The sequence below is a fragment of the Narcine bancroftii genome, chromosome 1 (assembly GCF_036971445.1).
Source record: "Narcine bancroftii isolate sNarBan1 chromosome 1, sNarBan1.hap1, whole genome shotgun sequence".
Lineage (NCBI taxonomy): Eukaryota > Metazoa > Chordata > Chondrichthyes > Torpediniformes > Narcinidae > Narcine > Narcine bancroftii.
In genome coordinates, this window is record NC_091469.1 from 348,716,487 (window position 1) to 348,732,351 (window position 15,865).

The window sequence follows — 15,865 nt, forward strand, 5'->3', positions numbered from 1 at the left end:
TCAACTTCTCTGGCTTTTGTTACTCCCCACCCCACTTCTTCACCTCCCCTTGCCTCCCCCCAGCTGTCTCTCTCCCTTTCCCTCTGTCTCCTCCCACACAGCCAAAATCAATTCTCACCTCTTCCTTTATCATATCCAATGAACACCTGTTGGTGTTCAATAGAGCCTGTCTTTCCCATCAGTTTCTTTGTGCTTATATTTGTTGTGTTGTGTAATTGGTTTATAAATAGATATCTGCATTGAGCTTGCACAACAGCTACACAGAGTGCAAGTCTGATATTCAAGGCATCAAAAAATACTTAGATACCTTTGAATGTGTACTGATGTCAGCCATTTAGATTAAAGTTCTCACAATAAATAATCCAGGAGGTCAACTTGGTAATAGAATCTTGAGGTACCACATTTGATGTTGAAAAAGATAACATTGATCAACTACGGCCAGATATCCTGAAACAGAGAAATGGAATAATATACTTGACGAAGCACGCCATGTGTCAATCAAAATTGGAATGCCAGATAGTTTTGCTACCTGCAGGGAGTACCTAACTCAAAAGGATGCCGAAACTTACTTCAGGATTAATGTGTTCTTCAACATAATTGACTTTTTTTTAAAAAAAAACAATGGCTTTTCTGCAGTCAGGGACATTTGTGGACTTTTTTATTTCTTTTTGTGGCACTTTAAGTAGTTAGAAGAGAATGAGTAGTTTCAGCTGCAATACCCAAATCGTATTTCATGTGACATTCAGAGTGAAGTGCTTCTTGATGTGAATTTCAAACTCAATGCCGTGTTACTGAAGGAAAATTATGGTAAAATATTGAACTTGAGATTGGGCAATGTTTTCCCAAATGTTCTCATCATATTGCATATTTTTTCTATCATAGCCAGCACCAATGTCCGAGAATTCATTCAGTCCACAGTGGTGCAAGAACATATGAATGGATTAGCAATTTTGAACATCAAGAGTGACAAGGCAAAGATGCTTGATATTTCTAGAGTAATTGATGAATTTTACCATAAAAAAGCATGTAAAGTGTTTCTGAATGTGAAGTGATAACCATTTCTAATCTAATATTCCAAATAGAATAAACAAGAAGGTACTATTGAGTTTATTGCTTCTTATTACAGTACAGATCCATATATTTTGAATAAAATTGCTTTCCATTACCTTTTTTAATAAATAATTCCAGTTTTTATTCTGTTGTTACTTGCATATGCATCATACACACTACATGTACATACCCATACATAAATCACATGCATTTAGTACAGATTACAAAAAATACTTAATGAGCAGTTTGAAATGGGGCCTACATTTTCCATCTGGCCTGGGCCTATTATCAGCTTTGCATGAGCCTGGTAATTTTCAAAGTTCAATGTTCAGATTTATTGTCAAAGTAATACATGGCATTGCAGACAACCCCGAGATCATTTTTCCTGTGGGCGAAGCAGAGCTACTGTTTATTGGTAGAGCAAAAAACTCTACACAAGATGCATATACATGTAAACAAATGAAGAAATACAAGCCAAACTGACAGTGCAAATCAAAGAAAAAAACAATGTAAAAAATAAGAGTCATTAAAGGGTCATTAAACTCTGATTGAGTTTGTTAAGGAGTCCGATGGAGGGGGTAGCTGTCCCTGACCCTGGTTTTGATGGTAGCAGTGAGAATAGTGTGCTGGGTGGTGTGGATCCTTGCTGATTGAAATCCCTTTAAGATTTACAATTTTCAAGGGAATTCAGCTTCAAAATAGCAATTATTCAGAAGCAATACTACATGTATGACACATTCTACATCAGTTATAACAGCAGGGTGCATAAACTATCAAAGTAGTTATAAAAGTATGCATTTAAAGAATGAGCTGAGAGAGCTGATGGTCAAATCAACCTCCCTCCTGGCTGTTGGAGTGAGAAAAAAAGTTCCAGTGGCATATGCAATATCATACAATTTGATCTACTAGCTTATAGGAGGAATGTAAGGGTTGGCAGACATTTGTTGTGTCTTTTTACCAAATCTGCCAGGAGACTTTGACAATGAATACTCCTTTGTACATTGAAAATGCAAAGTTCTAGCAACAAATCAAGTTTTCATTTGGGTCCTTTCATATTCTGAAAGGGGTATGATAATGTTTTGTCACAGCCAGCACATTATCTTGGCACTATTGTGTAAATCAAATTGCCCCAGGTGGTCCATTGTGACAACTATAATTCCCTGTCATTGTTGAGATGCTTTTTTAGATTCTGTCAACAATTCCATGTCAAAAATAAATGCCATTAGCTTCAGCTAAATTCTGAATCAACAATTATCAGAATTCTTTCTAAACAAGCAGCCAATATGAAGTACTCTTTCAGCACAAATAATGCAAGTTTACTAGTCCTTCCTGGTCTATTGGGAACATTAATCACAAGTAATTGTTCTTGGCAACTATTTCTCCACAAGTCCATTCGACTTCCACAAGTCCTTTGTAGATACATTTGTAAAATCTTTTTGAAGCTTAATTATTTCAACTTAAAGTCTGATCCATCAAATTTGCTGGTGGCCTCATGGCCACCCACAGATGGAAGATGCAACATATATTCCATTTTGCCAGTCTCCAGCCAGATGGCAACAATATCAACTTCCAATGTCCATTAACCACCTCCATGATTTCTCTTGGCCTACCTTCCTCCAGCTCCCCTCCATCAGAAAGCTTTCCTTCTTAGTCCCCTGCCATCCCCCTTATCAGCGTCTTTTTCTTCTGTCATATCCACCCATGTTAACTCTTAATTTTGCTGGTTAAGTTTATCTTCAATTCTGACCATGAACATACAAACACTGTATTCTCAGAACTCTGCCTTTGAAAGCCTTCCAATTACTGAGCATATCCTTCCCAGAAAATAACCTATCCCATTCCACATTTTCCGAATCCTTTCTCATTTCCTCAAAATTAGATTTTCTCCAAATTAGAATCTCAGCCAGACTTATCCTTATCCATAATTATCTTGATATTAATGGCCTATTTTTCAAATCACTGGAACCAAAATAATCCCGTACCCAATTTTTCTGTCATCTGTTCTGTCTTATTCCCTAATAAGAGATCTAGTATTGCACACTCTCTAGTTGGTATCTCTACATATTGATTGAGAAAACTTTACTGAACACACTTGACAAACTCCAAGCCATCCAGTCTGTGGTGGTACACCACCGGCCTACTGCAGGGGGCATCCTTTGTACCTGCAGGAGTGTAAGGTGACAGGTCAACACCTGGCTGGCTGTCAATCAGTAAGCCTGAATGGATCAAGCCCCACCCGGTCGGGTGTCAATCACCTTCCGGGATATAAGCCTGCGCCGGCCTCCCGAGGCCTCACTCAGAGTTGCTGCAGCCACAGCCAGCCTAGCTCTGTGGAAGTCTTTGTGGATTAAAGCCTGTTGTACAGTCTTTATCTTTGTGTGTGGCTGATTCTGGCACCACAATTTAATCCACAAAGACTTCCACAGAGCCAGGCTGGCTATGGCTGCAGCAACTCTGAGTGAGGCCTTAGGAGGCCGGCACAGGCTTATATCCCCGAGGATGATTGACACCCAACCAGGTGTGGCTTAATCCATTCAGGCCAACTGATTGACAGCTGGCCAGGTGTTGTCCTGTCCCCTTACACTCCTGCAGGTGCAGAGGTTGCCTGCTACAGTAGGCCGGTGGTGTACCACCACACAGTCCTTTTACAGTATGGGAGTCCCAGTCAATATTTGGAAAGTTAAAATCACCTGCTATCACAACTTTGTTTCCTCTAACTGTCTGTTACCCATGTTCCTACACCTTCCCTTCTCCATCACTCCACATTTTTATTAGGACACCTGCCTGACTTTTAGCACTCCTGAAGAGGTGCTCAGGCCCGAAATGTCAAATGCCTTTTACTTTCTATGCATGCCATGTTATCTGCTGAGCTTCTCCAGCAATTTTACATTCTACACTATGCCCCATCATTGGCAATGTGTATTGTTGACCTGAATTCATCCTCTATTATTCACTATTTCTTTTTTAAATCCTGCAAGCAGTGTCTCCAATTACAACTACTCACTAAATTCTAACAGACTTTTTTTAAACCTCTCACAGGCCATCCCTAATAATGTTCCAATATTATTTAAAATATGCCTACATTTCATTATATATTTTCACTCCTTTATTGAAGCCTTCATTTCTTCCTTCACTTTACTCAGTTCTGTAATAATAGAGTGCTCGTGATCCTCCTGACCACTAGAGGGAGTTGAAATCTAGTGTGGCAGCTTCGGTTGAATTCAAGATGGATGTTTCAGCATGGTCTTGTGTACTTTAGTTAATAAAGTACAGTAGTTTTAAAAGAACTCAAGTATCTTTATTTAAAGAAAAGAAACATCACAAGTTCATCTGTCATCTTTAAATATTTAATATTAATGATTTAATATCAAACATAAATGAATTTGGAAAGAATTGTTCTTGAGACTACAGGACATTTCATAAAGACATAGTATGGTGGCATTGGGTAAACACCCTGCACTTCATCCATTATATCTTTCCCACATTTTCTTTTACTCCCTTTCTCAGTTCCCCTGCATTTAAAACTTATTTATTATTTTTTTCCCCTGTCACAGTGACATATCATTGTCCTGAAGCATCAGCTGTCTTCCCTCTTCAGATGTTGACCCTGAACTGATCTGCCTGACCTGAACACATTTCCAGCATTTACTCCATTTCTACTTACCTTATATAAAAGTCAATCTCATGTAAAATTCGACTCCTTATTTTTGACAAAAAAATCTGGAATTTTCCATATATGTCAACCTGTGGCTCTCACCCTGGCCCCAGCCACCCACAGGCCGAAACTCCCATTGTCTCAGTTGAGAACTCACACCTCAGTCCGAGCCATCTGCCTATTGGAGCTCTTGATGCCTTGGCCCTACTGCCCAATCATTGGAGCTCTAGACTCCTCAAATGTGGACTCTCACCTTGGCCCCAGCCACCTCTTCAATGGAGCTCCTGACACCACCAACGACATGGATATGTCCCAACCTCCATATGATACAATAAATGTTTTGATGTGCAGACTTTATTATTACTTAATTCATTGTGTTTTTGTTCTTTATTTGTTTAGAGATCATTTGGACTTCTGATATTGATATGGTGTTTTGGATTCTAGTGTGAATTTCAGCCCCTCAAAAATAGTATCTGTGTAATAGTCGACCCCGCAAGTTCAACATTAAATATGGTCTACAAAATTTGACTTTTTTCCACAAGTATAGGTACTTTGCATTTTCACTCACAAGTTGCTTAAATCTCCATAACATCAAAAATACCCAATTCTTATAACTTAAATCTAAAATATTTATGCAGATATTCCTTCCATTGCCAGGTAATTTGATTCTGCATCATCAGCCTTGAATCACATTAGCACATGGAAGGAATACATGTTAGAATAATAAAATTGGAATGCAAAATCTTTAAGAACTACCACAACGGTTGTTGAAATTAAAATTTAAAAACATTGTTTTTTGCAGTTTCATGAAACAAATCTTCTGGAATGTTGATACTGAAATTCTCAAGCCATATTTTGTTTGCTTGGAAGCATACATCTTTTCCATTTGCTGCTTTAAGTGATTCGCTGTCTGTCCAGTTGTTGCTATTAATTATTCAAGCAATTATTGAAGTAGCAGCCAACTATACACCTCACTAACATTTGCTGCAATACATCTTAGTTTCAACTCTTATTCAAAAGTGCTGCAAGCAAGGTTTATTTTATTGCCACGTTGCTATGACTTAAAAAACACAACAGATATAGTGTCATGGAAGTAAATTGGATAAATAATTAGTGCATAGCCTCATTCCAGTCGTAAGTGCCTCCATTTTTTTTTCATTGAAAGATTGTAGTGCCGTTCTAAATGTTCCTCCACATCTGGAAGATAGTTTGGTACTGAGTCATATGGTCAAGAAATGCTGATATAAACTTTAAGAAAGTGGCACAAATTTCTCATAAATAACCATAGTGGAGTTATCTCTGGTTTTGTTGTATTTAGATACATTTTTTATGCACAATTTATTTAAAATTTCTCTACAAATACGAGAAATGTGTTCAGATAATGGTCATCAAATGAACATTCTGAGCATTTTTATCATTTTCAACTTGTGCCAGGACTGCACTAAGTCCTGATGAAGCCTGAAGATCGTTTTTAATTGCGTGACCATTGTTTCTCAAAGCATATGCTATGAACATTTTCCATGAAATCTGGCTGTGTTACATTTAAAACCAAATAAGCTATCTGTTGCATATATTCTGTAATTGCATTGAATCACAGCAGTGTTCATCATTTCTGACCAATCACAATAAAACAAAAGTACAAAATAAACATTATACCATTGTGAGATAATGCTCTGAGTGAATTGGCGGCTCTATCTTAAATGTACATCATTATAAAACTCAATGGGTTCTCCCAAATAACGCTATCCAAATTCAAGAGTCATTTCTTTTTTTCTTCACATATGTTCTTTAATTTTCCATTCAATCTGAAGTGTTCCTGTTATTTCCTGCTTATGGCCACAATTTTTTACTTTCAACTGACACTTTGTATATTCATAGATCTTAATGCTTCCACTCAGTATTTCCTTCCTGCTGCTCAACATTCCTCTACCTGAAACTAAAGAACTGATGTAAGAATACATTCCAAATTGCTCTCTGCCTCGTATATCGTGCAACTAATTGGTCCAGAAGCCAAGTGATCATTTCTCAAGGGACTCAATTAATTGTAAATTTGTGTAACTGTAGCCAGCCTGAATCCTTTGAGGTTAAGTGATAGCTCACACCTTGTATTCAATGCACTCTATGATCTCATCATCCATAACTGCCTTCAATATGAAGTATATGAGAAAGTGCGTTATTTTAATTTGATGACTGCACTTGTACCAAAGTATTACTGCTAATGTTTACATTCAGTCAAACAAAATTTCCCAGACAAGAATATAGTCTGCTCAACTTCTTTCTAGTTTGCCCATATTAGGCTTGAATGAGCATGGTAGGTAAATGATGGTTCCATCAAGAAATTATTGTGTCTCTGTTACAATGTTCCACCTGAACCCTTCTGTGAAGAAATACAATATACTTCAGAGTTGACTTCTTCCTTCACAACTGAGTTCAGCAGTAGTTTTGTGTCATCCTGAATATGGGCTCTGATGCATCATTTTCTGTCTGGTCCCTTCAGACTTACACCAGCCTTTTGAGTCCAGTCAGTAGAGTGTGGTAATTAAACTTCACTCAGATAGCAAATGAAAGTAAATGGATTTACCATAGCATTTTTAACTAATGTTAATGATTTTGATCATTTTTACAGGGGTTCAAATGAATTTACTTTTTCATATTTATCAAATATCTTATTTTTCTAATTATCTGGATGTTTTACGCATTTCTTTGGAGTAGAGACATTCAAAGGCAGCCTTACAAAGCACAAGCTCTGAAGGCTTATCAGGACAGTTCATGGTAAGCCCCATAATTTCCAATGCCTCGAGCCTAGCTGTCAATCACAGTCTATTCTGCTTCATGGAATGACATTATCAAGGCCAGGAGGCTGGTAAGCAGGTAGTCACAGTTAAATGCAGTGGAGCCCAGTCAGTGAAAGGAAAAGGGAAGGCATGGGTTAATCTGGGCCTGTTAGGTAGGGCACCAAATGCACTGCTTCCAATCAATGGATATTCAGAATTTATCATCATGAGCATGTCATGAAATTTGTGTTCTGTGGCAGCAACACAGTGCAAACATTTATATCAACCACCGTATAAAATAAAAAAAAAAATAGGTGCAAGAAAAACTCAAAGTCAAGCAGTGTGTGTGGTTTATTGTTCATTCAGGAATCTGAAAGCAGAGTGAAAGACACTGTCACTGTGCCACTGAGTACTCTTCGGGCCCCAATACCTTTTCCTGATGGTAGCAGAGTGAAGAGGGCATGGCCTAGGTAGTGGGGGTTGTTGAAATTAGAGGCTGTTTTCTTAAGACACCTCTTGTAGATGTCCTCAATGGAGTGAAGTCTGCTGCCTCTGATGTCACAGGATGAGTTAACAACCCTTTGTAGATTTTTTTCATGTCCTGAGAGTTGGCACTTCTTCCAGATTGTGATGTAACTAATCAGACTGCTCTCCATGGTAAACCTATAGATGTTTATGAGTCTTTGCTGACATACTGATAATTCCAGATAATTCACTTTCATAACATATTTTCAAGGATTGTAACATATATAAAAGCATTTAATATGCTTTTTATAACATGTTTTTGATACACCTTCAATAACTTCAAAGACTAGATGTTGTAGAAAAACTGATAGGCTTTTATTAACAACAGACTGGATGTCCAGCCATGCTGGTTAACTGGCCTGAACTAAGAAGAGTGTTGTGGCACAGTCACTTTTATTCAGTGGTCAGCTGAGTGGAGCCTCAGGCACAGGGAGCAAAGGGCATATCCTAGTACATCCAAACATATATGCAGTGGTTTACCACATTTTCCAAAGGCAAATTGGGTTGATGCTACAAGCCCTAAAGTTACTGTCACTAATAAGGTAGTAATTAACAACAGCCAACATATTTTGTTCAGCAAAATGGAGTGACCATGCTGCCATTTTATTGCCTTGGGATTTACTGCTGATACAGTAATCTGAAAGGGGAAATGCACATGGTAATCTTAAGGGAAATATGGGGAGCTCTTGAAATGGAGGCACAAACAAAAAAAAACTATAATTAAAATAAATATATTACTGCATCCCATGCTGTATCATACTGACTTTTTTTCAAATAGATAGTACAGGGGAACATCTGTTTTTCTGCCCTCCACTTATTTATGATAAAAAAGAACTGTGGTTGCTGGACACCTGATCTATCAGTGCCAATTTATGGATAGTACAATTTACATGAATTGGAAAATTCCAATTCAAGCTTATTATCTGATTGTACAAATACCACCTGATGAAACAGTGTCTCTCTAGATCACGGTGCACGCACAAAAATATGCAAAATACAATACATCATAATCACTTAAATAATGAAAGATAAATATATAAATATTTGGGATGACTGACATGGTCACAGGATACTTTTCATCAATCTCACTACCTGCAGGAAAATGCTATTCTCCAACCTGGCAGTCCTGTATTCAAAGCCTTTATCCCTCCTCCTTGATGGTATTGGGTCAATGATGCTGTGCACTCAATTGAAACAGTCATCTAAAATTCCTTGAGCCTTATTTAGACAATGCTCCCAATAAATTTTATCTATAGAGGAAGGAAGATCGGTTGTTTCAATTCCTCTGGCCCTCTGGACACATTCAATCATGTTCCTGTAAAAGGTTGTCAAGATGAGGTTGATAGCATTGCTCTCTTCAACCTCCACAGGAAGCGTAGGTGGTGCTACACCTTCCTGATTAATAAGGAATTGTGTGAGGTATAATTTGTCACTACATGCACGCTTAAGGAGCTTTGTGCTCTCCACTCTATGACAGAATCATTGAGGTGTAATGGAGAATTCAGGTTGCATTCTAGATGTTTAAGCAGATAGGTGGAAGGGTACAGAAGGGGTGATAAAGATTTAAGATTCCTATATTGTCATGTACAAACAAAATGGTTTTCCTTTGTTTGCCTTGTAGCAGCAAAGAAGGGCCACTATCAAAATGAGAAAGTGATGGAAAAGAAATGCACTTCAGAATGATCAAGTGTCTGCAGATCCCACCACTTCCTCTAACCGCTGCCTCTTTCCCTCCCACAACTTTCATAGCTTCACGGCATCTTGGTACATTCCTGTGCTTAACTTAAGCTCACATTGGTCACCTTCCTCCCCCCCACTCCCCGTTTATGAACTCAGATCCGATCCAAAGATGACAGTTTGTCATGGGGACACTAATGACGTAAAAATACATCACTGGCCCCATTCTACAGGTAGTTTAACCCTGTAATAGGACCCCATGGAAGAGGGTTGAAAGACATCTCTGCTAGATCTCCATCAGTGGCAGCACAATTCCAGTCATGGCTGTGGCAGCACCAGCATCTCGATCAATTGTCGAGGGCTATTGTGTTTTCCACTCCTCAGGTATGACAAAAGATAATGCCTTTTCTTCGTCCTCAGCATTGGACATAACAGCTCCCCAAGCAAGTTTTGAAAAATGGCAGGGGGATTTGCCCAACATTTATCACCCAATTTAAAGAAGATAATTTGTTTCATTGATTCAACGATAGTGTGTGAGAGTTTGCTGTGAAGAAATGTTACTTACAACAGCAACTGCCGCAGTAATTCAGAAGTAATTAATTGTCTGTTGAGCACTTTGTATCACCTGATGTCACAAAAGGCAGCACAAGATATCATTTACTATGAAGCAGAAAATGCATGTTTGGGGATTGACCAACTGCTAGGAGAATGGCTCTGGATCAAAAATACTTGCCACAAAAATCCACAGAGAGAGAGAGAGAGTGTGAGAGAGAGAGAGAGAGAGAGAGAGAGTGTGAGAGTGTGAGAGTGTGAGAGTGTGAGAGTGTGAGAGTGTGAGAGTGTGAGAGTGTGAGAGTGTGAGAGTGTGAGAGTGTGAGAGTGTGAGAGTGTGAGAGTGTGAGAGTGTGAGAGTGTGAGAGTGTGAGAGTGTGAGAGTGTGAGAGTGTGAGAGTGTGAGAGTGTGAGAGTGTGAGAGTGTGAGAGTGTGAGAGTGTGAGAGTGTGAGAGTGTGAGAGTGTGAGAGTGTGAGAGTGTGAGAGTGTGAGAGAGTGAGAGAGTGAGAGAGTGAGAGAGTGAGAGAGTGAGAGAGTGAGAGAGTGAGAGAGTGAGAGAGTGAGAGAGTGAGAGAGTGAGAGAGTGAGAGAGTGAGAGAGTGAGAGAGTGAGAGAGTGAGAGAGTGAGAGAGTGAGAGAGTGAGAGAGTGAGAGAGTGAGAGAGTGAGAGAGTGAGAGAGTGTGAGAGTGTGAGAGTGTGAGAGTGTGAGAGTGTGAGAGTGTGAGAGAGAGAGAGAGAGAGAGAGAGAGATCAGTTGTTTAAAAACTCTAAAACTTCCAACCTCAAAAATGTACATTTTACAATTCCATTTCCATCTGCTCAAATGATGAAGTCGGCCCTGTTTGCATGCATCAAGTTCTGTAGAATGTTCTAGCAGGGTTGATAGATAACCCTTTGTTATTTGTCTCATTTGCTTAGAAAATAGAGTCTAGGAGGGATGTTCAGCAAAGATCACTCAGAAAGAAATAACAAAAATTCTGGTTTCCACTGAAATAAAATGTAGAAAGTAGTAAAACCATTCAGTCAGGTGGAAAAATTGATGCACTGACTTCTTCCTATTTTTCAATTAGGGAACATATTCACTGAGATGCAAAATACTTTATTTTAATTTACAAAATTCACTGGGAATTTTTTTTTTAAATCTCTCAAAATGCTTCCCTTCAAGGTTAGTAAAGACACAATCCTAGAGAAACTCAGGGGATCAAACAATGTTCTTTATATAGGAAAGATAAAGCTACTTACCAACATTTCCTGCTTGAGCCCTTCATCGAGGTGTGGAAAAATGTCAATAATTGTCCAAACATATGGTAGTGGGGAGTATCAAGGCTGGAATTAATAGTGGATAAGGGAGGGAGTGCACAGCTGCAGGTAGGGCAGGAGGGATGGCTTGGTGAATAGAAAGGGAAGGGGGTGGAGAGTTAAGGGAAAGACAGGGGGAAGGGAAGGGCAGGAGAATGGGGAATCCAGAGAAGTTGGAGAGTGCCCTGATGAAATATCAAATAGTCTTGGTGGGAAAGTACATGAGGCCAGGGAGAGACATGCAAGTATGGGAGTAAAATGAGGAAATTGAAATGTTGGCCCACTGGAAGACCCCTGCCTTTGATATGGACAGAATAAAGATGCTGAATGAAGAGATCTCTCAGTCTGTGCCAAATCTCTCCAACGTGAGAAGACCAGAAAGGGAGCACCGGATGCAGTAGATCACTCCCACGGATAGACAAGTGTTGCTTCACTTGAAAGGCCTATTTTGGGCCCAAATTTTGGTGAGGGAGTAGGTGTGGGCTCAAGTGTTGCTCTTCCTGTGATCACTGTGGAAGGTGCAGAGGGAGCAATTGATGGGAGGGATGAGAGCACGAGGAAATTACAGAAGGAGCAGTCCTTATAGAGGGCAGAGAGGGGAGGAGAGGGGAAGATGTGTTTAGTGATGGGATCACGCTAAATGTGGCAGAAATCATGGATGATGATATTTAGGATGCAGAGGCTAGTAGGGTGCAACGTGAGGATAAGAGGTATCATCTGTTATGTCTGGGGGCAGAGGGGGCCAGGATAGATGGGCAGGAAATGAAGCAGATATGGTTAAGGGCTGAGTTGATGATGGTAGAGGGGAATTCTTGTTTGTGGAAGAAGGCAGACACTTCACATGATCTAGACTCCAAGGACCTCATTTTGGGAACAAATACAGTGGAGACAGAGAAATTGCAATATGGGTATAGAATCCTTGCAGGGGACTGGGTGCAGAAGCAAAGTCGAGGTAGTTGTGGGAGTTGCTGGGCTTGTAAAATATATCGGTGGAAAGCTTGTCTCTCCAGATGAAGACAGAGATCATGAAAGGGGAGTATTGTCAGAGATGGGGCAGGTGAGTTTGAGATTGGGGTGTAAGTTGGCAGCAAAGTGAATGAAGTGGACAAGCTCATCACAGGTGCATGAGGCAGCTCAAGCCCAAAATGTTGGTTATGTATTTTTGTCTTTGCTATATAAAGTACACTGTTTGACCTGCTGAGTATCTCCAGCCTTGTGTTTTGAGTTCAATCATGGTGACTGCAGACTTTTGTGTTTTACTTTTCCCATCGGAATCAGAATCAGTGTGGGTGCAGGAAACCACAAGGCACAAGATGATGGCAGAGACAGATAGAGAGGAAGGCAAATTGGCTGTGGAATAGAGTCTTCTACAGAACAAGAAGCATAATTTATTGTCACGAACAAGCCATGGAATTCAGCGTCATTAAGATTAACCTTCCAAGAACCCCAATAGAGAAAGTGCTCAACTTTCCTGTCTTCTGGTGTTGGAGAAACAGGAATGAACTTCTGGACCCCAAATGATTTTTTAAAATTCTCTCCAGCTCCAACCTTCCTTCACTTCCACAACACCTTCTCAATGCACCTCCTCACCATGTGTGTAACAAGGCTTCATTTTGGAGTACCTAAATGCCTGCCTCTATTGACATGTTTATCAGAAACAATTCTAGCAAATGAAACATTCTGTCCTCACTTGCAACAGGTTATAATGGTTTAATATGATCCTCAACCCATGTTTATTTTCAACATTTTTGTGTTAGATTGCCAGCCAAATGTGATTTTAAAATCACGAATAAGGCCATCATTTATTACTCAGTCCTAGTTGTCCATTTTCACTGCAGCGCTGCACTCTGATGAGGACCATGGGAAACATCATTTTCAATCCAATGCTCTTGAGCAACAGCCTACCTTAAACACTTGTATGGGGGAATGTTCAGGGATTGAGCTTCACTTCATATTTGACCTGTAGAAGTAACTGGATCAGATACTAAACACCTGTCAAGGTCCTCTACCAATCTCCCTACACTTCAATACATTTGGACATGAATATTAACATCAAAAGATCTTGGAAAATATGAACTATTTTATACATCACAGGAACAACCTATTAATGGATGAAATTCATTATAATCATCCATGCAGAAAGACAGCTTTTGGCTGCTTGAGGCCAAAACATTTGTCCAAGTTTGGAAACATTGCATAATCTTGAAGAGGATGCCGATGTTGGTTCATTGATGCTTGGAAGTGTATTTGAAGGATTTTGCAGAGACAGCCTTGGTTGCACTTCTGCAGTTCTCTGAGCTCCTTGCTGTGTGGTGTTAACATGCCCTTGTTTCCTTTGTCCTTCTTGCCGTAAGTTTTAGAATTGCTCTCCAAGTAACCTCGACAAGTAACTGCAACCTATTTGTGGATGGCATTGGTTAAGATGGTCATGATTTAGATTTGGAGTTTTTTATTGCAAGTATTCCTCGACTTGTGATGGGGTGATGTTTCGATCAACCCTTTGCAAATGGAAAAATCAGTGTCACAAAAGATTACCGTAATGTACCTACCAATCATAGCCTAGATTAGCTTAAACATGCTCAGAACATTTACCGTCACCTGCAGCTGGGCTAATTTACCTAAAACAAAGCCCATTTTATAGTTAAATATTGAATACCTTTTGTTGCACACTGAAAAAAAATTAATCAAAATATAGCGATAAGTTACCATAACTTTGAAAAATTGTAAGCCATAGAGGAAGATCTGTATATTACAATTAGTAAAAACAATATTTTTTTCCCCCACAGCTGATAGAATATTTTGCAGCCAACATCATGGAATCATCAAGATTCCTAGAGTTTTAGGGGACAGAAATAAACCATTTGTCCCAACTCATCCATGGTCACTAAGTTATTCAGTAAAGCTAGCCCAATCTGCTTGTATTTGGCCCATATTCCTTTCAACTTTCCGTATCCATGTACCAGTCCATGTACAAAGGGCATGTAATTAGCCATATTGTTCAATGTCAGCATTTACTCAGGGTTGGATGAATTACTCCACTGGTCAAACTATCTCATGCAGAGTTATGGCATTCCACAGCAAAGATGGAAAGCTGTTGATCTGGAATGAAATACTAAACAGGTTGTGAATATAGTTTCAAGTTATAGCTCACAGGGAGCCATGATCTGAGATAGAAAATATTATTTTGGAATGATAGATTAGTAGATGGGAGGAACAAAAGGTTACATTTTCCGTATCCTGTATGGATCTCAAAATGATTAACAGATAATTTTATAGAGTAGTCAATTGTAATTTCGGAAATATATGGCAGGTACTTTTGTGTACAGTAATTTTTACAAATCACAAGGAGCAGAAAACTAGATCTCATTATGGTAGTTAAGGAACAAATGGCACTTTGAAATTAGGCCTTTTACATTCACAAGGCAGAGCATTAACAATATCACTTTGATACATCTTCCATATAGGCCCGGCAGGGTAACGTTTTCCTAAGTGTCCTGCTTAAAACTTTGGAACATGACTTATACGTGTGACTTTCTACCTGGAGAACGGCTGACCTTGAAGAGCAGTAACAATGATGAAGGAAATACAGAATACTGATGAGGGCAGCTCAGTAATTCTCAAAGTAACTTGATGCCTCAAGAGAATCTACATTCTTACCAAAACATAAATAGTGTTTTCTAAAAGCAATTTTACACGCTATGATATTTGTATTGCATTGAATAATTGATATTAAGGTGCTGATGTGTTCTGTCAAATTTAGTTTCGCTAAAAAAAAATCAAAGTGTTGTGCATCCCATTTAGGTTATTTTATTCAATTCTCTATTGAGCAGCATGGACAACTTTCACAAGTAAGGGAAGTGTTTGCCAGGATCTGCCACCTTCACTGAAGTGTTGAGAAAACAAGAATCCCTTGAGAAGGAAAAGTTACTTCAAAGATGCATGCAAGATTTCAAAGTTTAAATAGAATAGCACAAAGGGTTTCAATGATGTGACTGCATAACGTGAGCTGACCTTGTTCAATGCTCCCTCCTATTCTTTTTTTTCCAATTCAATATGTTGGGTCAAGAAGTGAAGAGCTTTTTACTGGTGAAAGTTGATCTGTGCTCCTGTATTGAAATGTTTTATGTCTACTGCTTAGGGATGCAGCCTCTCACTGTCCTCAAATTCTTAAATGTGAAATATGTAACCACAGACTTCATCCAAAGCCACTTCCATTAGTCCATAAATTATATTGCTTAAAATCAATCCTTCCAGCAATATAAACTGCATGGACTATAGATAAATATGACATGCATATAATGCTGAGCAATTATAATTTAGTAATATCTTT